Here is a 27,358-nt window from a genome sequence, read left to right as displayed (position 1 = left end):
ACTGGGGCTCCAAACAGGTCTTTGTTGTTAAAGTTGTATTTCTCTGTGTTAATTTATGATCCTTAACTCAAATCTAGAGTTTCGAGCTCATTTTGATAATTCCTCTTTAGTCTGTAGAGACAGGAGTCTGCCTTCAGCCAGTGGTGAGAGTGGAAGAAATAAAGTCCCTAGTCCAGACTGGGGCAGGCTCTGCTGCTCCGCAAACTAGGGGTGCGGTCCCTGAAGAGCCCTTCTGAGGACAGCACAGGAGGGGCGTCCAGCCTGGAGAAAGGGCAGAGGGGGGTGGGGGATTGTTTGTGTGAGCAGTGTGGCCTCTGTGGCTTCGCCTTCTCCTCCTGGAAGTGCAACCTGGGGCCCTTCACGTGCGGAGCCAGAGTCCTAGGGTGACCACAACTCTCCCACCCTTTCTGGGTCACCCTCTGGACCCAAGTCCCCATACGCCTCCTCTGCCTTCCTATCCCAGCATAAGCACTGTGACTGGGCTCAGGGGTGTACCCTGGGACTTGACATCGGTAGCCTCAGGCTTCCCCTAGTTCTGGTGGGACCTGTGAGCCTAGCGGGTCTGAGTTCAGGGCAAGGCTGGGTGGGCTGGGACTCTCGCGAAAGGCTCCTGCAGCCAGCTCCTTCCTGATGCACGTGAGATTGTGGTGGGGCAGCCTCCGACCTGGCACCTCCCCTAGGCGCCCCTCTCCACACAGCCCTGCCCAGTTCCCTCCCCCCCCCAACAGCCCAACCACCTCCTCCTGCCTCCTAGTTCTAGAGGAGTGCTCTTTTGATGCGCATTTGCAACTGGCACCCCATGGCCCTGCACAGAGTCAATCCAGCTAATGACCTCAACCTGAAGTGCACAACTTTGATAGGTGGGAAATGAACAAAAAAAAAAAAAAAGAGGAGAAACACTTAACAACAGTTACAAAAAAAGTTATATGGGACTGTATTCTCACATCATGGACTCAAAGATGCTGGGTTGTATTTTTGTTTGCAAAGAAGTCTTAGATAAGGGAATTGGTGCCAGGAAAAGATGTAGAGTCTGACTTTGGAAAAATGAGGGAAAATCTGGGATTGAGTAATTGACGTGGATGAGACTGAAAATCGTGATAACAACATAACATTTAAAGATGAAATCCTAGCAGCCTAGAACATGCAGTGGAAATTTTTCTAAGTAGCACCAGAAAAGACCTTTAATCACTACACAAAATGGATCAGTAGTTCAAGATCTCCCTAAGAAAATAGGAGGCCGAGACCACTTTCATTCAGGTTACAGCAAACAGGCAAGAAACAGAGCATTTTAATCTTGTGCAAAGTCAGAGAAGAAGAGAAAAAGATGAGATGCTCCTCTACTTCATCCTTAAGGCTAGTTTAATATTGACACCAAATTAGACAGGGATGGTAGAAGAAGAGTTACAGGGCAAGCACACCAAGTAACTGGGATGCAAAAACCTACATAAAATACTGGCAAAGGAAATCCAGCAAAGTATAAACCAGGTAATACGCCATCATCAAGGGGGTTTATCGTCAGCATGCAAGCTTGAGTGAACATTAAAGATTTAATAATTTAATTCACCATAAGCATAGATGGAAGAAGAAAAGACATGCTCACCTCAAGAGATGGGGACAAAGCAGTTGATAAAATCCAATCACACTGAGAGATAAGGACTCTGAGCAATCATGGACCAGAAAAGGAGTTCCTTAAGTTGGAAAGATACAACTGGCATGATAGTTCATGGTGAAATGTGGGACATTCTCTTTAAAATTAATTAGCATTAAAATAAGGATGCTTTCCCAATTTGAAGACTGGCGTCTGGCGTCTTAAACATTAGAAAGCAGCCATCTAAGGTGCATCCATTGGTCTCAACCCACCTGGATCAAAGGAGAATGAAGAACACCAAGGACACGAGGTGATTACGAGCCCAAGAGACAGAAAGGGCCACGTGAATCAGCTACTACATCATCCTGAGACCAGAAGAACTAGATGGTGCCCGACTACTACCAATGACTGCCCTGACAGGGAACACAACAGAGAAACCCTGAGGGAGCAGGAGAACAGTGGGATGCACACCCCAAATTCTCATAAATTCATACTTAATGGTCTTACTGAGACTGGAAGGGTCCCAGTGGTCATGGCCCCCAGACCTTCCATTGCCCCAGGAAAGGAACCATTCCCGAAGCCAACTCTTCAGACATGGATTGGACTGGACAATGGGTTGGAGAGGGATGCTGGTGAGGAGTGAGCTTTTTGGATCAGGTGGACACTTGAGACTATGTTGGCATCTCCTGCCTGGAAGGGAGATGAGAGGGTGGAGGGGGTCTAGAAGCTGGCGAAAAGGACACGAAAAGAGAGAGTGCAGGGAGAGAGCAGGCTGCCTCATTAGGGGGAGAGTAATTGGGCGTGTGTAGCAAGGTGTATATGCGTTTTTGTGTGAGAGACTGACTTGATTTGAAAACTTTCACTTAAAGCACACAAAAAAATATTAAAAAAATAAGGATGCTTTCTATCATTATTTATATTAAATATTTAACACTGGAGGTCCAAGCTAGAACAAAATGACAACAAAAAGAAGGAAAAGCTGCAACTGCTATTATTCATAGATTACAGAAATGCCTCCACAGAAAAATTTACAAACCATTGAAATTAATGCCAGTCAATCGTAAATATAAACTAAAAAATAAACTGCATTTCTATGCATCAGCATCAAGCCGACTCTGTTGTAGCTCTTAGTGAAAGCAGAGGACACTGATAAGGAAATAGCAGGATTTGGGTGGGCTAGACAAGGAGGGGAGAACACTATTTTACACCAGGCTTCATGTATAACCATGGGTATTTGTTAGTCATCTAGTACTGCCATGAGAAAAAAATAACACAATTGGGTGGCTTTAAAGAACAGATATTTATTTTCTCACAGTTCGGGAGGCTAGAAGTAGGAATTCAGGGCATGGCTCGTGTCTACTTCAGCTTCTAGCAGCTTCCAGCCACCCTTTGCGTTCCTGGCCTTGTAGATTATCTTCCCCTTTGTCTGTCTCCCTCTTCCCCTGTTTGTGTCTGTGTCTATTCTGCTCTTTTTGTAACTCAGAAGGGATTAGGTTTAGGACCCACCCTACACTGGTATGGCCTCATTAAAATAATTTTAAAAATCCCCTATTTCCAAATCAGGTCACATTTATAGGTACAGTAGTTAGGATTTCAACGTACCTTTGGGGTTACACAATTCAGTCCATATAGTACCCTCACCAGATATTCTAGGCTGAGAGTACAAATATGAGCAGCTGAGAGTTCTATTTTTTGTCTATATTAGTTGGCTATCACTTGTCTGAGTCCACCCATATAAACTTTGGAGCAACTTATTATGAAGGACCAGGCCAACCTTTATTAGCCATGTCCATTATGTGGAAAAACACACACATTCCCATCACTGAAGCCCTGAGAAATTCATCGATAAGGGTGGAACGGGGTTGGGACCAAGAATTGTTTCATGGCGTTGGTAACATGGCATAGCTGTCAGACATCTACGTAAAGATGTCAGGTAATAATACTGACAGCTAACACTTACTGGTGCCAGGACTCTTGTGAGGGCTTCTCCTTTCTTAAGATACTTGCTCTGCATGATACCCATGTGAGGAATGTATCATTATAAGGCACATTTTACAGATGAAGAACTCAGTACAGAGAGTTACGCTGACATTTGAATAGAAGTCATGAACCAGGAGGAGTTGAAATGGATGGAGGTGTAAACATCACATCCTCAGCTACAGACAGACAGCAACCGACTCCCTGAGGCATCCTAGAGAGAGGGTGTCAATAGAGAGAGAGGACTAAGCACTGAGCCTGGGGGCACTCTGACATCTAGAAGCCGGACAGATGAACGGCAGCCAACAAAGCTCTCTGAAGTCCAGTGTGGTTCCTGGAGCATGGTCTGTCCTTTCTCTTGACTGCATTTTACCAGTTCCCCTCCCACCCGCACTGGGTGTCCCCTTCACAATGGCAGGGACAATGGGTACTTTCACCATTGCGTCCACATGATGTAGACTATTCCTGGCACATGGAATCTTTATCTGAAATTCCACAGCAAATCTCTAGAGGCTCACGTTCTCATAGCTTCTGTCGCCTCTGCAGCCCCTGCTTCTGTCTGTCCATCTGCTGGGCTGCACCACACGGAACCAGTTATGAAATTCAAGCCCATCTTGCACTCGCCAAGGTCCTACTCACACAAAATTTGTATTAGCTTAAAAGAAAAGGTGTGTAGATAAGATACACAAGGGATTTAATTGCAGAAAACAAACATTAAAATGAAATGGCTGGGAATGGTGGCCTCCCTTTATAAAAAGGCGTCTCTGTACGGACTACGGGAAAATGCAGTGAAGATATGGGTCATGGGAAAAGGAGCGTTTGTAGCAATCTGGTAATCACTCAGACCACCTGTAAAAATGTTTTCATCCTTTTTCTCATACCTTACACAAAATGAAATTCCAGATGGATAGAATATTTAAAATTAAAATATGCAACCATAAAAATTTTAGAAGTTTTTATTTTCTTTTTATTGATAAAAGAGAAAGACTTTTTAAAAATCCCAAAATATGAAGGCTAAAACTGTTAAGATCTATAGATCTTTGGCATATCAAAAAGTATATGAAGGGAGTAAAAATACAGGCAAAAAGCTGAAAAAAGGTTTGCAGGCTAAGGATTTGAATAGAGATTTCTCAAAAGCAGATACAGAAACTGTCAACAAGCACAGGAAAAGAAGCGTAACCTCATTAGTCATCAGGGAAATGCAAATCTAAACTAAAGTGCACTACTATTTCAAAAGCAGTAAGATGGCTAAACTCAACAGAATGGACAAGTGTCGGCGACGATGTGCAGAAGCTGGAATACCGCTGGTGGAAATGTAAAATGATCCAATTGTTTTGGAAAACGGTTTGGAAATTCTGCAGAAAGTTAAACATAGAATTACCACACAACACTGCAATTGCACTCCTAGGTCTGCACCCCGGAGAATCAAAAGCATATTCACATACAAACTCACACAGAGGATTCCTAGTAGTGTTATTCATAACAGCCAAAATGTGGAGAGAACCCAAATGTCATGACCTGATAGACAGGATGTGGTATATTCATAGACTGGAATATTACTCAGCCACAAAAAGGCACCAAGTACTGATACATGCCACAACATGGACGAACCTTGAGAACATTACGCTAAATGAAAGAAGCCAAACACAAATGACCGCAACGTGCATGATTCCATTTACATGAAATGTCCAGAACAAACCAACACAGACAGAAGTAGATTAGTGGTTGCTACGGCGTGGAGGAAAGGAGTAATGAGGATGACTGTTAATACGCCTTCATTAACAAGGGCCTTTATTTACTGGGCACTGAAAATATTCTGAAGCTAGACAGTGGTGACTGTTGTGCCAAGTCTGCCCATATACTAAAAGCCACGGTATTGTGCATATTTTCAAAGGCAGTGTTACGGCAGGTGAATTGTATCTCAATAGAAGTATTTGTGATTCCTAAAAGACTAACTTTTCAATTAACATATAGAACCTATAAATCAGTAGGGAAAAAACAATCCAATTTTAAAATGTCTCCCTCCAAAGCAAAGGGAAGGGGGTACATTCCATCCACACAGCTTATTTTTTTATCTCTTCATTATTCAACTTCTATTCTCACCTTATGTAACTCTAAATTATACAAATAATTGTCTTCATTTTCCTTATCCCTGTTTTCACTATTTAACTAAATAAAGACAGCAACACAGTGTTTTTTTATAAAAACCCACCCACATTCACTCAAATAATTTTTTAGCACTTCTTAGGCACCAGGTACCAGGATACTCTGACAAACACAACAGACAAGTTCCTGCCTGCATGGGCCTTCTATTTTTGTGAAGCAGGCAGATCATAAACCAGCCAACCAGCTCTTAATGTAACCTAACATTAAGGAGGGAAACGTAATTTTGGAGCTATCTCAAGCTGTTGTCTCTCTCACAAAGATTTCTCCAAATCTAGTGAAAAGTAAACACCTCGAAGGAACTCTGTGGGGCCAATAAATGTGAAAAAGCCATTACATTTCAGTTTTGTTTTGTTACTTTCACCTGGTACTTTGTCATCATTTTTTAATAACACGATTATGGAGCTGACATCAAACTCTCACCACTTGGCTGAAAGAAAAAACCAAACCTGTAGCCATCTAGTCAATTCTGACTCAGAGACCCTATACGACAGAGTAGAACTGCCCCATAGGGTTTCCAGGGAGCAGCTGGTGTTAGGACACAATTCCCTCTTATAAGAATCTGAAAGCTGTTCACTGTGGATGTGGGAGGGACTCAGTAACACTTGCAGAGATTTCCACGTGGGTGGGGTGCTCTAGTGTGAGCATCGGGGGAATGGACCCCATGTGCACTTTGCAGCCTTCTGCAGATTATGACACAACAAACATTCACTCTTCATCGTCCTACATCTTGGAAGAGAACAGAGGGAATTGTTAGGCAGGACCCTTCAAAAATGCAGGGCAAGAAATTTTATTGCAACATTAAATGGAAAATAAAGTCTTCCTACATTTTTCCTCTTTCCCTACCTCATTTCAAGGAGATAGCTGGACTCACAGTGTTGAAGTTCTGAAACTTCAAGACTCTGAAGAGTCTGTGGTAAAAGCCTCAGCTCACTGAGGTGATCACACTGAGTGAACTGGAGCCCAGGGGAAGAGTGACAGTCAGATAGTAGTGTCCTAGACATTGGGAGGAGTAGGAGCTCCTTCTTGATAGTGCCCTGGGGTAGGTTACAGCACCTCAAAGGCTGATGCAGGCACATAAGTAGACAAACCCTGTTATGCTGTTGACAGCCCCACCAAGGTTCTCATGCTCCAGCTGAGAATGGAAACAGCAGAACGAATGCTTCTAGAGAGATCACCCACATAGGCTGAGGCAATGGGTGTGTTGAAGGTCTTCTCCAAGCACTGGTCCTTCATTAGACCCTGGGAATTACTGCATATCTGGATGAGGGAGTACCCTAAAAGTAAGTGAGGTTAAAAACTCCCCTCAATTTTGTAAGCAGGTAGTTCTGAGCCTCAATTCATTTTATTTTTTAAAAAATCATGCTTTTTTTCATACATGATTTTGTGCAGACTCGCACATAAAATTCGTATTACTAATTCATGCAGTAAGTCAACAAAGATTTCCTGTATAAACAGCTACATGTCAGACCCTAGGCCAGATGCTCTTGGTGATGAAATGACTTAGAGAAGTTGCCTCACTGCCTGGTAAGAGAAACGGCCAAGTCAACAGGTGTATCAGTCACGTATTGCTGTATAACAAATGACTCCAAAAGGTAGTGTCTTAAAAAAACAACCATTTACTAAGCTCACAATTTTTCAGGTTGTCACTTTGGGGTTCTTCTGATCTGGGCCAGCCACAGTGGCTCGCAGCAGGGCTTACTCATGTGTCTACAATTTGATTCCAGGTCACCTGCGAGCCAGTTTCATAAAATCAACTCAGTGAAACCGCTGGATCCTGTTTCCAATGGTCCCTCATCATTCAGCAGGCTGGCCTGGGGTCATTCCCACAGGTTCTCAGGGTTTAAGAGCAACAAAAGGGCAAGACTCAATGTAAAATCTTTTCAATTCTCTCCTTCTATCATCTCTGCTACTATTTCAATGGCTGAAGCAACCGTAAGGTCGGCCTTCAACAGGTAGAAGAAGACTCCTACTGCTAATGAAAGGTGTTCTGGAGTCTCATAGAAGGCATGGGCACAGAGAGGGGAAGAATGTGTAGTAAATGCAATTGTGTTTTATGCTGTGGTAAAGGGTTTCCTGGGTACAATGGAGTACAGAGCAAGAAGTGGACTCATCTACCAGGAGAAGATTCAGGGAAGACTACAACCAGGAAGTCATGCCTGAACCAAGTTGGGAATATGACTGAATAGTTAAGGGATGAAAAAAGGCCGAGCATCCAGGAAGCCCCAGGTATTTTCCACAGGCTTCAGTAAAAGGGGAAGGATGGCTTGATGAGAAAAGTCTGAGGAAACAGGGTAAAAGCACTGGGGGATTTGTTACATTTGTGAACAGGCACAGATTATCTTTTCTTCTATTGTTTCCCTACCATTCCTGCCTCTTCTGTCCTTTTCGGTCACACAAAACAAACCCCTACCATCCCCATGTTGGAATTTTTATTTTCCTTGGAGAAGTCTCCTCCTTCCTCATCACCACCCCAACCTTCTTAATTTCTTCCTCAAATGGTCTCCCCATTTGCTGGTTTCTCTTCTAAATTGCCTCCTAAACAAAAGCAGAGTCTGTCATGGGCTTTCCCCAAGTCAACTCCCAAACTTCCCATTCTGGCTGACCACAAAATTGCTGAGTCTTAGGGCTTTTTGGTAAGTCATAAACCTCATCTGTTCCAGTGGGGTCAGTTTTCTTCACCTCCACGCTTCACCAGGGAGAGTAGGCCAGCAGATGGGAAGGGAGAGAACATCTCCTAGTCAGAGAGCAGAGCCTGTGTGAAGACTCAGAGACTAAGGAGACCTAAGAGGGGCTCAGAGTGGACATTTTATAACCAGAGCTGGAGAGACATGATTCCAACAGAGTCAAATGAGAGGACTGGGAGAAAGCAGCTGCCCATGATACTGTTATCATTCCCTGTGCTCTCTTTACCCACCAAGGGATAGTAACCCCTTACACGGCACCGAAAAGTTTCAATTCATTTTTAGTATCTAATCTCCTTCTTCCCACATTGGCACTAGCACTTCTCAAGCACCTACCTGACAGTTTCATGTTTTTCTGGTTGCCGTGTTTAGCTTCAAACTGGGCCCATGGAACTCAGCAGTGTCAGCAATGATGTCACACAGGATTACGGAAGCCTTGGTGCTAACTCAGATCTCAGCTGCTTTTTGAAAAGGGTGCCAACCTCAGGTCTTGTGGGAGAGAAACTGTAGCTACTGAATCAAGGAAATTCAGGAGCAAGCCAGAGTCCCCAGGTTATTAACGCTTCCTGCTGGGAGAAGGGATAAAGGTCCTTCAGACCATTATGTTTGGACATCTTCACCCAAGCAGGATTAAACAGTGATACACGAGGAAAAGGCCTTTCTCTAAGACTCCAGATAAAGGTGAGGAAAAGTTGTCCCCGATTGATGAGTGCTACAGAACAAAAGGTCTGACTTCCACCAGAAAAGAGAGCCATGGTAGGACAAGATGAAGGATTTGGGGTGAATGGATAAGGTCATAAGGAAGATTCTCCTGAGAAAGCACATTCTGTCATTTAGTGGATAATTAACCAAAGTTTATTTTGTCAATAAGAAATGTAGGAATAAATGAGGGATGAAATGAAAGAATTCAATTGTAAGTTTGAGAGCTTTCCAGAATAGCTGCAGAAAAGGCACTCTTTTGTTCTGGATCTGAACATGGTGGAAGGGAAGGAAGCCAGTGGGCAACTGGGGCAGAGAGTATAGGATGGTGGAAAGGGTGGGTTGCAAGAAGCGTACTTCATTATTATATTTTCTAATGAGATGGAATTAATATACCATGTGAAGAACTAAGGAAATTTCTCAGGAGGTTCTGGGAGTGGTAGGTTGAAGAGGCCAGAACCCACATCATTGAGGGCAGAAGAAGGGCTGTAGACTCCTTCCTAGATCCAGGAACTCCCCTTCCCCTCCTGTGTCTCCTGCCCACCTCCCTCAAGAGCCTAACAACCCCTAACCACAAACATGGCTACAGGATAGAATTTTTTATTTTCCTACTTTTCTCAACCTGAGCTTCATCTAGGATCAGTCATGTATCACTCTTTTCAGGCCAGTTTTGTTGCCCTCCCTACTACTATTACCTCTGCTGTCCTCCTCCACCCAGTGCTGCCCTCCACTGGCCCTGCTTCCTGCTGCTTCCTGCTTTTCTGACTGGCCTCTAATACCCTTTGAGAGATCCCCCACCCCATCTTCTGTCTGTCACTGGAGCTTACACTCCCCTCCCAAACTCCTTCTCTTTCTTCCTTAACTCGCCAATCCTTCCCTCAAACTCAGAAAAAAACTGACCCTTAAGCTGACATATACAAGCCCCGCTCGCCCACACAGGAGGCATGGTTGTGATTCAGCTACTAAGGTTTGTGCCATCAGACTCTCAAATACGGACATCTGTTTCTGCCTCACGCTGAAGGACATGGTAATGGGCTTCTGTTCAGAGAAAGGCAATCTTAATCTCCTGGTGTAGGCTAGTTAAGGGTACGAGGAGAAGTTTTAAATCACACATAAAAGTACAAATTACGCTGTCTCTTTAAGTATAATTCCTTCTGTGAAAATCCTTCCCTTAAAAGGAGTATGAAAACAAGTTACAAAGAGGAGACCGATTCTCCTGTTTCAATGTTTACACTCTAAATTTACTAAAAAAAATAACTTTCATAGAAAACAGTTTTTAGAGAAACCATGTATTATCATGAAGGTGCAGAGGATGAGGTAACTTCCATATTCCACAGGAGCAAATTCACTTCCATCCAACAAACGCAAAAAAAAAAAAATTTTTTTAATGTGGCGATCCTCTGTTTATATTATAAACTATCACAGGATAAACCTTCGGCTGCTAACTAAAAGGTCTGGCAGTTGGAATCCACCAGCTGCTCCTTGGAAACCCTAAGGGGAGTTCTACTCTGTCCTATAGGGTTGCTATGAATTGGAATCTACTAAAAGAAAACTGGGAGTTTTATTTTTAAATCAATGTATTATAATTTTTGGAAAAACGATAGACTTTTGCTATAAGGTAGTACCATCGCTGAAATTTTCTGGAGGAGACATTATTGCCCAGAGTAAATTCCCTAAAGTATGGTCTGCGCCTGGGGAAGAAGAAAGAAACCATGGGGACTGTGGAAGTGGAGGATGGTGGTGATGGAGAGGCCTCCAGGGATCCCTAGACCAGAGACTTAGGTCACAGTTGAGAAACCAGAGCCCAGAGGGCTCATGTAAATTAACTCTCCATTATTGCAAGTCTCAACCCAAGAGGAAAGTGTCACTCAGGGTAGAACATGAGAACAAAAAGCCCAAGTTCCAAGCCCAGGAGGATTCCCCAAGTATCAGCGAGGCCTTTTGCATCAGCTTCCACTAGGCAGAATTCTCACTCATCAAATTACTCCAGAGATCCATAGGTCAAGTATGAGTATTCTACCCAAGTGTGTAAGGTCAAGGGGTTAGCGACGGTCTGGCGGACCAGACCAAAACATCTCACACCCCTGTCGGCAAAAGGCCCCTGGTCTTGAGGCCGAGTTTTTGAAGAAAGTGAGTGCCATCAGGTCTGCCCTCAGTCTAACCAACACTGAGTCCCTGGTCAGCATCCTGGAGTCCTGGCAAGAAGAGCCAGGCACCTCCAGGAGCATCTGGAGGAGGAGACAGGGGCTGAAGAGGCTACCACACCTACTGGTGCTGCTACACATGTCGGAGACCTGGCTGCAGAGGGTGCAGGCATGGCCTCAAGGTCAAAGGAGAAAGCACCTGAAGACGTGCTAGGACACTTAGACTGAGAGGAGCAGGATGTCTGGACTGCAAAATATGCACCCTTCAGGGAAGAACTTCATTCAGGCTTCTTAAACCCACCTCACCTGGAAGATCCACTCTTTTAGCCTTGTGCCCCTTCCACGACCCCTCAAGTACATGGAGAGATCCAGCCCTAGAGCACCAGGGTGGAAGAAGCCCCAGGATAGCTGTCCAAAGACATGAGGTCCACTCCAAAGCTCCCCCCGCCAAGGAGAGAAGAGGACAAGACTCACCTGCAGATGAGGTCTCAGGGCCCTGAGAATGAGCACAATGTCTGTAAGGAAAGAGAAATGGGATTTCAGTGGGACATGGAAGTCTGAGAAAGAGCCTCTGCAAAGATAGCTCTAAGGGAGGTGTGATTGTGAAGGTGGGCTGGTCACTGAGTTCTTTGTAGTACAAGGTAGCAGACAGAAGCCAGACTCTGGGGGGAACCTGCCTGCCGGTGAGCAGTGGGCTTAAAACCCTAAACCAATGAGAATCGAATCCCTTCCCAGCAGCTTCTGCACAGATCAGTGATGTTTGCTTGGTCTTTCTCTTTTCTGTGGTCTAACCTGATGTGTCCTGAGATCAGAGAGTTGGAATAGAAAAGCCTGACTGAAATGAAATGAGCAAAGAGAAGACAAGGCCTCCTAAATCTGGTGAAGACAGAACACAGATAACCAAAGGTGAGGATGGGAAGAAACAGATTGAGTTCCAAGTCCCATCCACAGTATCCCAGGGCCTGGAATCCCTGGAAGTGCCAGAGGTGTGTACTCCCTGGGAGATGTGACCCCAAGTGTCGGAGGAAGCCCTACGGAGCAAGGAAGGGAGGGCAGGGACTCTAGGATGGGCACTTCCATACAGGCTGCCCATGTGAATTTCTCAGAGTGACCGTGACAGATCCTGAGAGGGACAGTTTGAGGCAAAGGAAAGTAAGTTTTCTGAAGAGGGGTGAATTCCACAGTCTCCTGATAATGAAACAGAAATCCCGTCCTGCTCAGAGGTACTGAGTAGGAGGGATTGTGAATTCCCATCCTGCACAGAGGCTGGCTGGGAAGTTCGACTGTCTAAAGACAATGTGGCCAAAGTCTTCTTTATCTTTCAAAGATGTATCTTCAACTTCCTGCAAATTCAATCCTGGAAAAAAGCCTAGAATATACAAGTGTGGGTTTTTCAGGAGAGCAACAAGGGGAGAAGGTGATAGTGGCATATCAGAGAAGGAGAACAACAGTCTAATAGTCCCTGTGTTACTTAATGAATCACACATGGTGTCCAGCATTATTCCTTATCTGTAGACATGTAAATGCAGTAGATGTTTTAGCAATAACTGAATTAATCCTCACAGAATTCTTTTTGGCCATTTCCAGGTACAGAGACCAGAAGAAGTCATTAGTTACAAGAGCAAGCAATAATTCGCTGGTCTGAATTTTGTTCAATTTCTGTGTTTGCCCTTCATAGATTGATAAAAGTCTCTGAATCTGGCATTGAAGACAGTGTTTTCTCTGTTGTTATGGATTGAATAGTGTCCCCCAAAATGTGTGCCAACCTGGCCAGACCATGATTCCCAGTATTGTGTGGTTGTCCTGCATTTTGTGATCTGATGTGATTACTTATGTGTTGTAAATTCTAACCTCTGTGATGTAAATAAGGCGGGATTAGAGGCAGTTAGGTTAATGAGGGAGGACACAATCTACAGGATGAGGGTGAGTCTTGAGTCAGTCTCTTTTGAGATACAAAGAGAAGAGTGAGCGGAAATGAGAGGGACCTCATACCACCAAGGAAGAAGTGCCTGGAGTGGAGCACGTCTTTTTGACCCAGTGTCCACGCGCTGAGAATTTCCTAGGCCAGGGGAAGATAGATGACAAGGACCTTCCCCCAGAGCCACAAAGAGAGAGAGCTTTCTCCTAGACCTGGTGCCCTGACTTCAAACTTGTTGCTTCTTAAACTGTGAGAGAATAAGTTTCTGTTTGTTAAAGCCATCCACTTTTGGTATCTCTGCTATAGCCACACTAAAAAAAAAACTAGATAACTAAAAAACACATATATAAAATAGTCAAAAGAAAAAAAGTTTCAAATACACACACATACACGTATGATGTTATTAAACTTTAAAAGCTTTTACATTCTTATAACACATTTAACAATAGAGATTTGTATATAGAAGTTATAATAAGAGCCATCCCCACATAAGTATATTGTACCTGCTCCCCTGAAGTGTCCAGTGTCCAAAGATACATATGTACCCTTTTACACACTTCTTTTTGCCGGGACACATGTAAGTACATTCATTTGTTTGTTTTTATGGAAATTAGGTCACACTCTATCCATGTTTTTCTCTGAATCACTCTTCACTTGGTCAATATCATGAGTCAGAATCAGGGCAGGGGCTGACTGCAGAACAGATGATCAGTTGCTCATATTCACGTTCAAGTTGAAGCTGAAGAAAATTAAAACAAGTCCATGAGTCAAAGTATGCCCTTGAGTATATCAAACCTGAATTTAGAGACCATCTCAAGAAGAGATTTGATGCACTGCACACTAATGATCGAAGACCAGATTAGTTGTGGGATGATAGCAAGGACATCATATATGAAAAAAACAAAAAGTCATTAGAAAGACAGGAAAGAAAGCAAAGACCAAAGAGGATGTCACAAGAGACTCTGAATCTTGCTCTTGAATGTACAGTAGCTAAAGAGAATGGAAGGAAAAATAATGTAAAAGAGCTCAACAGAATACCTGAAAGGGAAGCTGGAGAAGACAAAGTATGATAATATAATGTGAACAGATCTGGAGTTAGAAAACCAAAAGGGAAGAAAACACCTGGCATTTCTCAAGCTGAAAGAACTGAAGGAAATATTCAAGCCTCTAGGCGCAATACTGAAGGATTCTATGGGCAAAATATCGAACAACACAGGAAACATCAAAAGTAGATGGAAGGAATACAAAGACTCAATACACCAAAAACAATTGGTCGACGTTCAACCATATCAGGAGGTAGCATAGGATCAAGAGCTGATGGTACTGAAGGAAGAACTCCAAGCTGCACTGAAGGCATTGGCAAAAAACATGGCTCCAGGAATTGATGGCGTACCAAATGAGATGTTTCAACACAGGGACGCAGTGCTGGAGGCACTCACTTGACTATTCCAATATATTTGGAAGACAGCTACCTGACCAAATGACTGAAAGAGATCTATATGTGTGCCCATTCCAAAGAGAGGTGGTCCAACGCAATGCGGAAATTATCGAGCAATGTCATTAACATTACATGCAAGAAAAATTTTGCTGAATTTAATTTAAAAACAGTTGCAGCAGTACACAGACAGGAAACTACCAAAAATTCAAGCTGGATTCAGAGGAAGACATGGAACATGGGATATCATTTCTGATGTCTGATGGATCTTGGCTGAAAGTAGAGACTATCACTAAGATGTTTACCTATTTTTGTTTACTATACAAGCACACTCAACTGTGTGGCTCATGACAAATTATGGATAGCTTACCAAAGAATGGGAATTCCAGAACACTTAACTGTAGTCATGCGGAATATCTATGTAGACCAAGAGGCAGTCATTTGAGTAGGGCAAGGGGATACCGTGTGGTTTAAAATCAGAAAGTTATGTGTCATGGTGGTATCCTTTCACCATACTTACTCAATCTGTATGCTGAGCAAATAATCTGAGAAGCTGGTCTGTAAGAAGAAGAACATGGCATCAGTTTTGGAGAAAGATTCACTAACAACCTATGATATGCAGCTGATACGACCTTGCTTGCTGAAAGTAAAGAGGACTTGAAGCAGTTGCTGATGAAGAGCAACCACTACAGCCTTCAGTATGGATTACACCTCAACATAAAGAAAACAAAAATTCTCACAACTGGACCAGTAAGCAACACCATGATAAACAGAGAAAATACTGAAGTCATCAAGCATTTCATTTAACTTGAATCCATAATCAATGCCCACAGAAGCAGCAGTCAAGAATTCAAACAATGTATTGCATTGGGCAAATCTATTGCAAAAGACCTCCTTAAAGTGTTGTGAAGGAAAGATGTCACTTTGAGGACTAAGGTGTGCCTGAGCAAAGCCATGATATTTTCTATCACCTCACATGCTTGAGCAAGTTAGACAATGAATACGGAAAACCAAAGAACTGATTCATTTAAAATATGGTGTTGGCAAAGAATACTGAATATACCATGGACTGCCAGAAGAATAAACAAATCCATCTGGGAAGAAGTACACCAAGAATGCACCTTAGAAGCAAGGATGGCGAGACTTCGTCTCACGTGCCTTGGACATATTTTCAGGAGGGACCTGTCCCAGGAAAGGCTCATCATGCTTGGAAAAGCTGAGGGTCAGAAAAAAAGAGGAAGGCGCTCAACAACATGAACTGACACAATGGCTGCAAGAATGGGCTCAAACATAGCAATGATTGTGAGGATGGTTCAGGATCAGGCAGTGTTTCATTCTGTTTTACACAGGATCGATGGCCTCTAACAGCCACAACTAACATATGTAAGCATATATGGGTGGGTGGGTGTGTGTGTGTGTGTGTACCCATTGCCGTCGAGTCGGTTCCAACTCATAGTGACCCTACAGGACAGAGCAGAACTGCCCCACAGAGTTCCCAAGGAGCGCCTGGTGGATTCGAAATGCTAACCTTTTGGTTAGCAGCTATAGCTATTAACCATTATGTGACTAGGGTTTCCATATAAAAAAAAAAATTTTTTTTATATATATATATATATACACACACATACACACACGTATATATACACACACTCTTTTTTTTTTTTATATATATGTGTGTATATATATATTCTGTTCACCAGTTTTGCATCTCTAGAGATCCCAGGCTAAGACATTTGGTACCTACACTGGTTCCAGAGGAACCAAATCTTAAGGATGAGTTTTCTGAATTGATTCTCAAGTCTGGCTAATCTTAAAGGTACTGATGACTGTCTCCAGTAGTAAATAGGCTATTGCTAATCCATGGTGGGAGGTGACAATAGAAATACGCAAAATACTACTACAACTGGATTAAATATTTGTGAGAGACAAGGCTCTGCCTGATTACATATTTGATACTTTTCTATAATTTTGTCAGAATAAGAATAATAAGGAAGCTGCTTGGTTGATCCTGCTTTTGCTAGCCACACTGGTGAATGAAAGAAATGGACTCAAAGCTCAAGCACCACATACAAGATCTGAAAGCTGCCACTTGTGCCCAGAAAGAAAACCATATTTCTTATACTAACAAGGCTAATGCTGCCAAAAATAAACTCAGATTCTTATCATAAGAGTGACTGAATTAAAGCGCCAGTTGAATATCCAACCTCAAATGGTTTCTGAAGTTAAAGTAAGGGCACTGATTGGGAAGAAATGGGATCCTGAAACTTGGGATGAGGACATATGGGCAGATAGTCAGGAAGCGGGGGACAATGAACCTCCAATTTCTGTTGAATCGCTCTTCCTAACAGAACCAGACCTCTTACTCCCATCTAAAGAGATTCTCTAACTTTGCCGGCTAAGCCACCCTTCCCAGTAAAACAATTATCCCTTCCACCTCCATCTGATGAGATTACCCCAGCTGTGCCTGAAGTGTCTTGTTTGAGTTGTCTCCTGGGGTGGTGTCTGGGGCATTGCCTGGGGCATCACCTTAGGCAGATGCCTTATAAGACACGGCTGAACATCCCACTGCCACTGCCCATTTTTGCTTCTAGACCTATACCTAGACTTCAGTCCCAACAAGCCCCAAAAGGTGAGCTATGAAGTGTGACCCAGGATAAGCTATGCTAAACTCCAAAAGAACTGCTTGATTTTTCTAATATATACATACAGAAACCTGGTGAATATGTGTGGGAATGGCTATTTTGGGTGTGGGATAACGGTGCAAGCAACATAAAGGTGGATTAGTCTGAGTTTATTGATATAGGCCCAGGAAGCATAGATTCTTCATTCAGTGTTTCAGCTTGAGAGGTTAGAAAAGGATCTCATAGTTTATTTGGCTGGTTTACTGAAGCATGGATTAAGTGGTGGCCTAAAATAAATCAAGTGGAAATGGCAGATCTGCCATTGTATACTGTAAGAGAAGGTATCCAAAGGCTGAGGGAAATTGGAATGTTAGAATGGATTTATTAGGCTGGACCCACAGACCCACACACGGAGTGCCCAGAGGGCTCTCTTTTTACCATAGCAGTGAGGTACAAATTTGGGAAGCAAGCCCCAGCATTATTGAAGACTTCTGTGGTTGCTATTTTATGTAAGTAAGAGTCCACAGTGAGAACTGCCCTAACTGAATGAAGACACCTGACTACAATGCAGTTGACTGGACCCCATGGTGGTAGCATCCAAGTGGTGGCACTCAATCAACAAAGACAAGGTGGGTGTGGTTACCATAACAGACAGTAGAGTCAAAGCAGTAATCAGAACAGTCTGCTCGCATGGATTTATGGCATTGGCTACTTAGTCACAGTGTCCCTGGGAGTGAAAGAGCTGGGAAATGTACATCTCCTGGTACCTAGCGTCTTAGATATCTAGTGCTCCTGTAACAGAAATACCACAAATGGATGACTTTAACAAAGAAAATTATTCCCTCACAGTCTAGGAGGCTATAAGTCCAAATTCAGGGTGCCAACTCCAGGGGAAGGCTTTTTCTCTCTGTCACTCCTACGAGAAGGTCTTTGTCACCAATCTTCCCCTGGACAAGAAGGTTCTCAGCACAGGGATCCTAGGTCCAAAGGATGCAGTGCTCCTGACACTTCTTTCTTGGTGCTACTGAGGTCCCCCTGTCTCTCTGCTCTTTTCTCTTTTATATCTTAAAAGAGATTGACTTAAAACACAACTTAATCTTGTAGACTGAGCCCTGCCTCCTTAACATAACTGCTTCAAATCCTCGATCATTAACATCATAGAGGTATGATTTACAATACATTGGAAAATCACATCAGCTGACAAAATGGTGGATAATCGCACAATACTGAGAAGCATGGCCTAGTCAAGCTGATATATACATTTTGGGAAGACAGAATTTAATCCGTAACACCTAGTATGCAGCTATCGACCTGTTAATGCCTTTTTCTCCATACCTGTTTCGAAGTATCACCCGAAACAGTGTGCCTTCTCTCTGACCTAAGTATATAAGGACCAAATAATGTACAGGAATCTCTGTTACATTTTCTCCATCTTACCATTATTTGGCCTCATACGCAGACCCAGTCACTTAATTGTGCAGCAGAATGAAGAGATTAAAGCCCCAACATTCTTGCCAGTGGACCAGGAAGGTAGCTGCTCAGACATCAGAGAGCCTCAGAGAGACAGAGACCAGGCGGCTCAAGAGGGGGATACCATAAAGTTGTTTTTCATACCCCTCCCCACTCCCACAGTTGCATATGCTTTGCTCTGACCCTAAGAAGTAGATCAATCCTTTGAGAACTGCATTATGGGTTAGAACACCAACAAGGTCCCAGACTGAGTGACACTCCCATAGATTACATCCAAATATCACTGCAAAGTCTTCAAAATCTGAACTGACATCTGAGCCACAACACACAGAAGTTGGGAAAGAACCTGCAGCCTGAACATAACTGGGTCAAGTGATTCCTAAAACAAACAACATCGACATTTTCTGTAAGATTGAAGACACAGTCTTGGAATCACAGACAAAAACTTTAAAAAGCTACTTTAACCATGCTCAAAGAAGTAACAGGCACAACTTAGAAAAATAGAAAAATACATAGAAACCATTCACAAATGAAAATTTTAGACAGGAAAAACAGAAAAATAGAGATAAAAAATTCACTTGATCAGCTCTACAGCGGAATGCTGTTGACAGACAAAAGGATCAATGAGATGAAAACAGTTCAATTGAAAATATCCAATCTGAAAACAGAGAACAAATATTGAAAAAAATGAACAGAGCCTCAAAAAAATTCAAAAATATCTAACATTTATTTATTGGAATTCCATACGGTGTAGAAAAAATATGTGGTGTAGAAAAAAGTATCTGAAGAAATACTGGCTCAACACTTTCCCAGTTTGCTGAAAGACACAAACTTACAGATTCAAGAAGCTATGCAAACTCCAACAAGTTAAACTCACATAATTTTATGCCCAAATGCCTCATTGTCAATTGTGGAATAACAAGGACCAAGAAAATATCTTCAAAGAAGCTAGAGAGAAAACAACTCATCTCACACAGGAGAAACAATTGGAATGACTCTGTATTCATCATCAGAAGACATGGAGGCCAAAAGGCTGTGAAAACAACATTTTTTCAACACTGAAAGAAAAGAAACATTAACCCGGTGTTCTATAGGCTGTTATTTCCTTCATGAGTAAAGGAAAAATATTGACATTCTCAGGTGAAAGACGCTTAAGAGAATTCATCGCCACCAGACTTGCTCTAAATGAAACACTAAAGGAAGTTCTTCAGGTGGCAGGCTTGGAATTTCAGGAATTATGGAAAGCAACAAAGTGGAAAGTATCTTCGGAAGTTCGCCCTCCACCAAAGATTAGACAGGTCTATAAAACAAACAACAACACACGTGAAGAAAGTGTTTCTTAGTTCAATCATGTGTATGAGACCAAAAGTACAAAACCAGCCCAAAAGCACTGAAAAGAGGGCAGGACGGAACAGGAATCATGGCGGATGGAAACGGGGAACTGGAGCATAGGAGAGGACAATATTGACACATCATGAATATTGCAACCAATGTCACAAAACAATTGTGTATAAATGGTTGAACAAGAAAGTAATTTGCTCTGTAAAGTTTCAAATAAAGCACAATAAAAAATTTAAAAAAGTGGTAGGTATCTCGGTAAACATATTATGCCAACCCTGCTGTCACTGCACAACATGGCGCAGGACTCCCCTCTTTGCAAAGACTTTCTAGCCTATTGGAAAAACTTTGGAATATACTCTTGGTGGCACATTAGAGAGAATGGGGTTAATTTTGAAAATATGAGATGTCTGTACTCATGCCTGGTGGATAAACTGGATAATAATATTTTCAGAGCAAAATGAGATGTTCTAACAGAAAAATAGGCCTGAATTCCCACGTGGGCCATGAGCCTACTACTCTGAAGGCCTTTCCCAGAGAGGCATTTCAGGCACTTCTAGAGCAGCAGGAGCGCTGGGGAATGCAGGTGTCAACCTCCCCCAGGGCCTTCTCTGAGGGGTAAGTACCTGCTTTAGTACTGAGCTTAGTGGTTCATAAATTGTCATTCTGCATAAGGTCTTCAGGTTCAAGTCTGTAACCCAGCTGGGATTCTGTGTGTGCTGCATCTCTGCATCAAAAGAACATGCTTCTAGAAGCAGAATGCCAGGAGAGAGGCGGTTGGGCAGTTGGCGTTGGGGGGTGCTGCGCAGACAGGGGTGCCCGAGGGAGGCACAATATAGTCATTCTGCAGGAGGTCTAGTCCTTCTGCACAAGAATTAGAATGCTTCTCAATGCACAACAGTTTACATGCAGGACATAAACAAAGTTACTGAAGGACAAAGTTGAATAGTAAACCAAGCCACTCCCTGTCAATCCTTACCTGAGAGGGTCTTCATCAGGACTTCCGGGGATGGAGAAGGAAACAGCAAACGCTGATTTATTTTACCTCTTCCTTCCTCAAGAAACAGGAACTGGTGTTAAGATGTCAGGTGTCAAGCCCCAAACTCCTCTTCTGGTCTGTATTTAAGCTGTATAATAAAACTGGGAATCAGGCAATCAGCCATGAGCAGACAGACCCAGAGTATTCCCAGTGCCCCACATCTTTGAGCTCCAGTGAGATCCTGTTCTTAGTCCCTAGATTAGCAGAGGAGCTGAAAGACTGAAATTCCGTGTTTTCAGGCAACTTGGGCTTCAAGCAGGCACTTATTGCTAAAGTCGTATTTCTCTGTGTTAATTTATGATCCTTAACTCAAATCCGGAGTTTGAAGCTCATTTTGATAACTCCTCATTAGTCTGCCTAGACAAGAGTCTGCTCACAGTCAGTGATGACAATGGAGGAAACAAAGTCCCTAGCCCAGAGGAGGGACTGTTCCCCAAATTTAGGGAAATGCCCCTGGGGAGCATCAGCGAGGTGCACTGTGGCCTCTGTGGCTTTGCCTTCTGCTCCTGGAATTGCACCCTGGGGGCGTCCATATGCAGACGCAGAGTCCGTGGGTGACTACAACTCCTGCCCTTCTGGGTCATCGTCCGGACGCACGTTGCGATATGCTTCCTGCCCCCCTTCCCAGCATAAGTGCTGCGATCACACGTGGCAGAACCAGTTCCCAGGTCCAGACCCTAGGTCTTGCCCTCCTTGGCCTCAGGCTTCCCCTAGTCCTGGGGGAACCCGCAAGCCTGGCGGGTGCGAGGTTAGCACCCGGCTGGGCGGGCTTGGGCCTGTCTCAAAAGGCTCATGGTGCACGCAGGTTCCGCCTCCTTGGAGTCTGCGGGCTTGCGGTGGGCAGCCCGGCATCTCCTGCCTCCCTCGGGCGCCCTCTCTGGGCAGCAGCTCCCCTCCCCCCGCCCCGCCAACCACCGAACAGTCGCACTGCCTGCTTTCTGCTTCTAGAAGCGTGTTCTTTTGATGCACACATGCAGCACACACAGAATCCCAGCTGGATTACAGACTTGAACCTGAAACGCACAACTTTAAAACTACTAGACTGGGGGGGGGGGCGGTATTGGCAGTGAAAAAAGGAAAAAAAAAAAAAAAGAAAGAGAACAATTACAAAAAAAGTATTAGAAGACTGTAACCTCACGTTATGGACTCAAGAAGGCTGCGGATACACAACCGCGTAGATAGCATACTGTTGTATCTTTCTTTGCAAATAAGTCTTAGATGAGGGAATTTGGTACCGGGAATAGTTGCAGAGCCTGACTTTGGGGAAATCTGGGATTGATTAATTGGCTTGCATGAGGCTACAAGCCCTGATAATCAATATTTAAAGATGAGATTCGAGCAATCTAGAACATGCATCAGAATTTTTTACAAGTAAATTAGCACCAGAAGAGGCCTTTAACCACTAAATAAAATGGGTCAGTAGTTCAAGATCTCCCTACAAAGAAAATGGCAGACCTAGATCGTTTCCAGTCAGGTTCCAGCAAACATGCAAGAAACAGTCATTTTAATCTTGTACGCAGTCAACAGAGATTAGAAAACCATGAGACACTCCCCTAACTTGATCCTTATGGCTAGTTTAAAAATGATAACAAATTAGAGAAGGAAGGTAGAAGAAGAGTTAGAGGACAAGCACACTCAGTAACTGAGATGCAAAACCCTACATAAGATGCCAGCAAAGGAAATCCAGCAAAGGGTAAACCACGTAACATGCCATGATCAAGGCGGTTTATTGTAGGCATACAAATTTGAGTGAACATTAAAGATTTAGTAATTTCATTCACCACATGCATAGGTGAAAGAAGAGAAGACATATGCTCACCTCAAGAGATGGGGGCAAAGCAGGTTGATAAAATCCAATCACACGGACAGATAAGGACTAGGTGCAAACATGGAACAGAAAAGGAGTTCCCGAACGTGGAAAACTACAACTAGCATGATAGTTCATGGTGACGGGTGGGACATTCTCTTTAAAATTAATAAAAAATAAAATAAGGATGCTTCTATCATTATTTTTATTAAACATTTAACACTGGAAGTGTAAGCTAGTACAAAAAAAGTATAACTGCTATTCATAGATTATAGGACTGTCTCCATTGAAAACCGTAGAAAATATTGGAATTAATAGTAATCATAAATAAAAAATAAATTGAAATTTCAATGCGTCAGCATCAAGCGGACTCTGTCATAGCTCTTAGGTGAAAGCAAAGGACACTGATAGGGAAAGAGGAGGTTCGGGTGGGCTAGACCAAGGAGGGAAGAAAATTATTCTGCACTGGGCTGAACTTATAAGCACGGGTATGTGTGTTAGTTACCTAGTCCCTCCATAACAAAAAATAACACAACTGGATGGCTTTTAAAGGACAGAAATTTATTTTCTCACAGTTTAGCAGGTAGTAGTTCGAATTCAGGGCATGGCTGTAGTGGGAGGTCCTTCCTTGTCTACCTCAGCTTCTAGTAGATGCCAGCAATCATTTGTGTTCCTGGCCTTCTAGAAGCATCTGTCTTCTTTGTCTGTCTTCCTTTTCACCTGTTTGTGTCTGTGTGTATTCTGCTCCTTTTATAACTAAGAAGAGTTAGGCTTAGGACCCACCCTACATTGGTATGACCTCATTCACATAATAAAAGCAGGCCCCTTATTTCCAAACAAGGTCAGAATTACAGGTACAGGGGTTAGGATTTCCACATACATTTTGGAGGGACACAATTCAATCCCTAACAGTTGATTTACCAGATATTCTGGATTGAGAGTACTCACATGAACAGCTGAGAGTAGTTCCAATTCTTTGCTACATTCAGTGGCTGAAACTTGTCTCAATGGTCACCCATAGGAATGTTGGAGCAATTTATTGTGCAGGACCTGGCCTACCATTCCTAATCATGTCCATTGTGTGGAAAAACACACACTCCCATCACCGAAGTCTTGAGAAATTCATCGATAAGAACGGAATGGTGGTTGGAACCAAGAATTGTTTCATAGCCTAGATAACATGGTGCAGCTGTTAGATATCCACATGGAGATGTCCGGTAATAAAACTTCACCACACACGGAGATGTCAAGAATAATACCAACAGCTAATGTACATTGAGTACCTACACTGGTGCCAGGCACTCCTGTGCTTTTCCTTTCATGTTTGCTTTTCATGATGGCCATATGAGGAATGTATCATTATAATGCATAAAGAGGTCAATACAGAGAGTTAGGCTGACATTTGAATATATGAGTCTGGACCCAGGAGGAGTTTGAATGGATGGAGGTATAAACCTCACGTCCTCAGCTACAAATAGACAGCAGTAAACTCACTGAGGCATCCTAGAGGGAGGGTGTCAATAGAGAGAGGAGCAGGCACCAAGCCCAAGGGTACTCTGGTATCTAGAAGCCTGCCAGGTGAACAGCAGCCAACAAGCCTCTCTGAAGTCCAGTGTGGTTCCTGGAGGGTTGTCTGTCCTTTCTCTCAGCTGCATTTCCCCAGTGCTCCTCCCACCTGCACTGGGTTGTCCCCTTCATGAGGACAGGGACAGTGTGTACCTTTCACCACTGTATCTGCATAACATAGACTACTTCTGGCCCATGGAATATACTGACTGAATGAAAAATAAACAAAGGATAAGTACGTAAAATCTTTCGTAGTTGATACCTTGAAATACATTAAGGGGCTTCATGAGTAAGAGGGAGAAAAATTGATCAGGGCTGCTTCTGAGACCATCCCTTAGGCGTAATGAGTGTTAAACAACACTTAAACAAAGAGATTTAATGGCAGAGATGTATGTTAAAAAGAGGTAAGTATAGGTTGAAGATTACTAGAAACATGCACATTATTGCAACTATAGTCAAATCGCTAAAAACCATATACTACATGCACACAGAATATTACAAAGTAATTTAATGCCCTCATTAAAAAAAAACAAAAAAAAATTACCATGAAAAGACTAATGTTGAATGAAAATATCAGGATGTAATATCTGTGTTAATATACATAAATGTGTGTGCTAATACACACATAAAACCAGTTGCCACTGAGTCAGTTCTGATTCATGATGACACCAGTGTGCCAGAGTAGAACTGTACCCCATAGGGGTTCCAATGGCTGAGTTTTCGGAAGTAGGCTGCCAGACCTCTCTTTCACAGCAATTCTGGGTGGACCTGAACTCCAACTTTCTGTCAGCAGCTCAAGATATTAACCATTTGCATCAACCAGAGACTCTAATACACATATATGCCAATATAAGCAAGAAAATAGACATATCGGAACGTTAATAATTTATTCTATGCATTACGTATGTTTTCTTGTTTTTTTTTTTTTTTTTTTTTTGCATACTTTCCCATTGCTTCCAAGTTTTTGAGGAATAGAATGTACTTCTGGAAAAATTCATGAGAGATTTTTAAGTAATGAAATAATTAACAGAAACAGAATGAGTAAATCTGTGGCAAGGCAGCCCATGAACCCAAGATTACAGTAACACTGGTATGAAAAGCAGAATTGTGGAGTCCTGAAGCTCAGTGGTTCCATGCATCCATCAGGAAAGAGGGAAGAGCAAATAAACAAGGAGAAAATACAGTGAGCCAGAGGAGTGGGAGCCCTCTGTTGTGGGCACAGTTTTCTCATGAAACTTTAGATGGACACAGTGGGTGGGATTATCCACTTCCATCATACAAACATTTTTATTACCCTTGATTTTAACAGAACTATGTTATAAAAACAAATAATAAAATAAAGTATAATAAAAGAATAAATCTCATCAGTGGACTACTATCATTTTCCCCAGCCACTGAGGAGGGCAGGAGACACACAAGGGAAAGAAGATGGACCAGTGTGAAAACTCATGCTAAGTGGGGAGGAGAGTGTTTCTGAGACAGGCCTTAGCTGCTACCACCTAGGGAATTAGGCAGCCATGCACAACCAACTGGAGGAAATGGTACATTATTTCTGAGACCTACTCCAGCTCATAACAAATTATGGATAACATGGGGAAGAATGAGATTTCCAGGACACTTAACTGTTTTTATGAGAAACCTGTACATAGAACAAGAGGCAGTCATCTAAACAGAACAAGGAATACAGCATGGTTTAAAGTCAAGAAAGGTGTGCATCACCGTTGTATCCTTTCACCATATGTATTCAACCTGTATGCTGAGCAAATAATCTGAGAAGCTGGTCTGAAGAAGAATAAGGCATCAGGATTGGAGCAAGACTCATTAATAACCTGAGATATGCAGATGATACAATCTTGCTTGCTGAAAGTGAAGAGGCCTTAAAGCATTTACTGCTGAAGATCAAAGACTACAGACTAACAGCCTAACAACTGGACCAATAAGCAACATCATGATAAACGGAGAAAATGTTCACGTCATTAAGGGCTTCATTTTTACTTGGATCCACAATAAACACCCACGGAAGCAGCAGTCAAGAAATCAAACGACACATTGCATTGGGCAAATCTGCTGCCAGAGGCCTCTTAAAGTGTTCAAAAGAACAGATGTCACCTTGAAAACTAATGTGCGCCTGACTCAAGCCATGGTGCTTTCAGTCGCCTCATATGCACACGAAAGGTGGGCAGTGAATAAGGAAGACCACAGAAAAATTGAAGGCATTGAATTACGGTGTTTGCAAAGAATATTGAATATACCATGGACTGCCAAAAGAATGAACAAATCTGTCTTGAAAGAAGTACAGCCAGAATATTCCTTAGAAGCAAGAATGGCGAGGCTTCATCTCACATATTTTGGACATGTTGTCAGGAGAGATCAGTCCCTGGAGAAGCAGGTCATACTTGGTAACAAGTGGCCACAACAATTGGCTCAAACATAACGACGACTGTGAAGGTGACGATAGGTAGTTTAACATACATTTTGACCCATATGAATTAAAATTTAAACAATTATTTCATGCCTTTTTGTAGGGGTTTTAGAATATATACAATTAAAATAAATGTAAACAATTAATAGAAAAAATCTCTGAAAATAAAATTTATTTTTTTTAAATCACTGCTCCATACCCCAGATCTAAATGGCTTGATATAAAGCACTGGTCTTTGTGATTCACAAAAAGGAGGTGCCAATTCCTGGAGGGGGGATGGGAGGATAGAGAGAGTTGGAAGCTGGCAAAATTGTCACAAAAGGAGAGACTGGAAGGGCTGACTCATTAGGGGGAGAGCAAGAGGGAGTACGGAGTAAGGTGTATACAAACTTATATGTGACAGACTGACTTCATTTGTAAACGTTCACTTGAAGCTCAATAAAAGTTAATATAAAAAAAAAGCCCAGCCCTGAGCAATGTTTGCTTA

The 27,358-nt window shown here is 42.7% G+C and overlaps 1 long non-coding RNA gene across 3 annotated transcripts in view; it reads right to left on the bottom strand.

Annotated features, from left to right (window-relative positions):
* Nucleotides 1–27,358, bottom strand: part of LOC135229559 (uncharacterized) — an 847,392-nt gene that overhangs the window by 808,327 nt on the left and 11,707 nt on the right. For all 3 annotated transcript variants that reach the window (XR_010320246.1, XR_010320245.1, XR_010320248.1), the window contains exon 2: nucleotides 20,664–21,164. This is a non-coding gene — a long non-coding RNA (uncharacterized LOC135229559). The remainder of the gene's footprint in view (nucleotides 1–20,663; nucleotides 21,165–27,358) is intronic.

Source organism: Loxodonta africana, unplaced genomic scaffold, assembly GCF_030014295.1.
Source record: "Loxodonta africana isolate mLoxAfr1 unplaced genomic scaffold, mLoxAfr1.hap2 scaffold_39, whole genome shotgun sequence".
In the NCBI taxonomy this organism is placed as follows: Eukaryota; Metazoa; Chordata; class Mammalia; order Proboscidea; family Elephantidae; genus Loxodonta; species Loxodonta africana.
The sequence above is the reverse complement of the archived record's forward strand: the minus strand, read 5'-3'. Positions and strand labels throughout refer to the sequence as shown.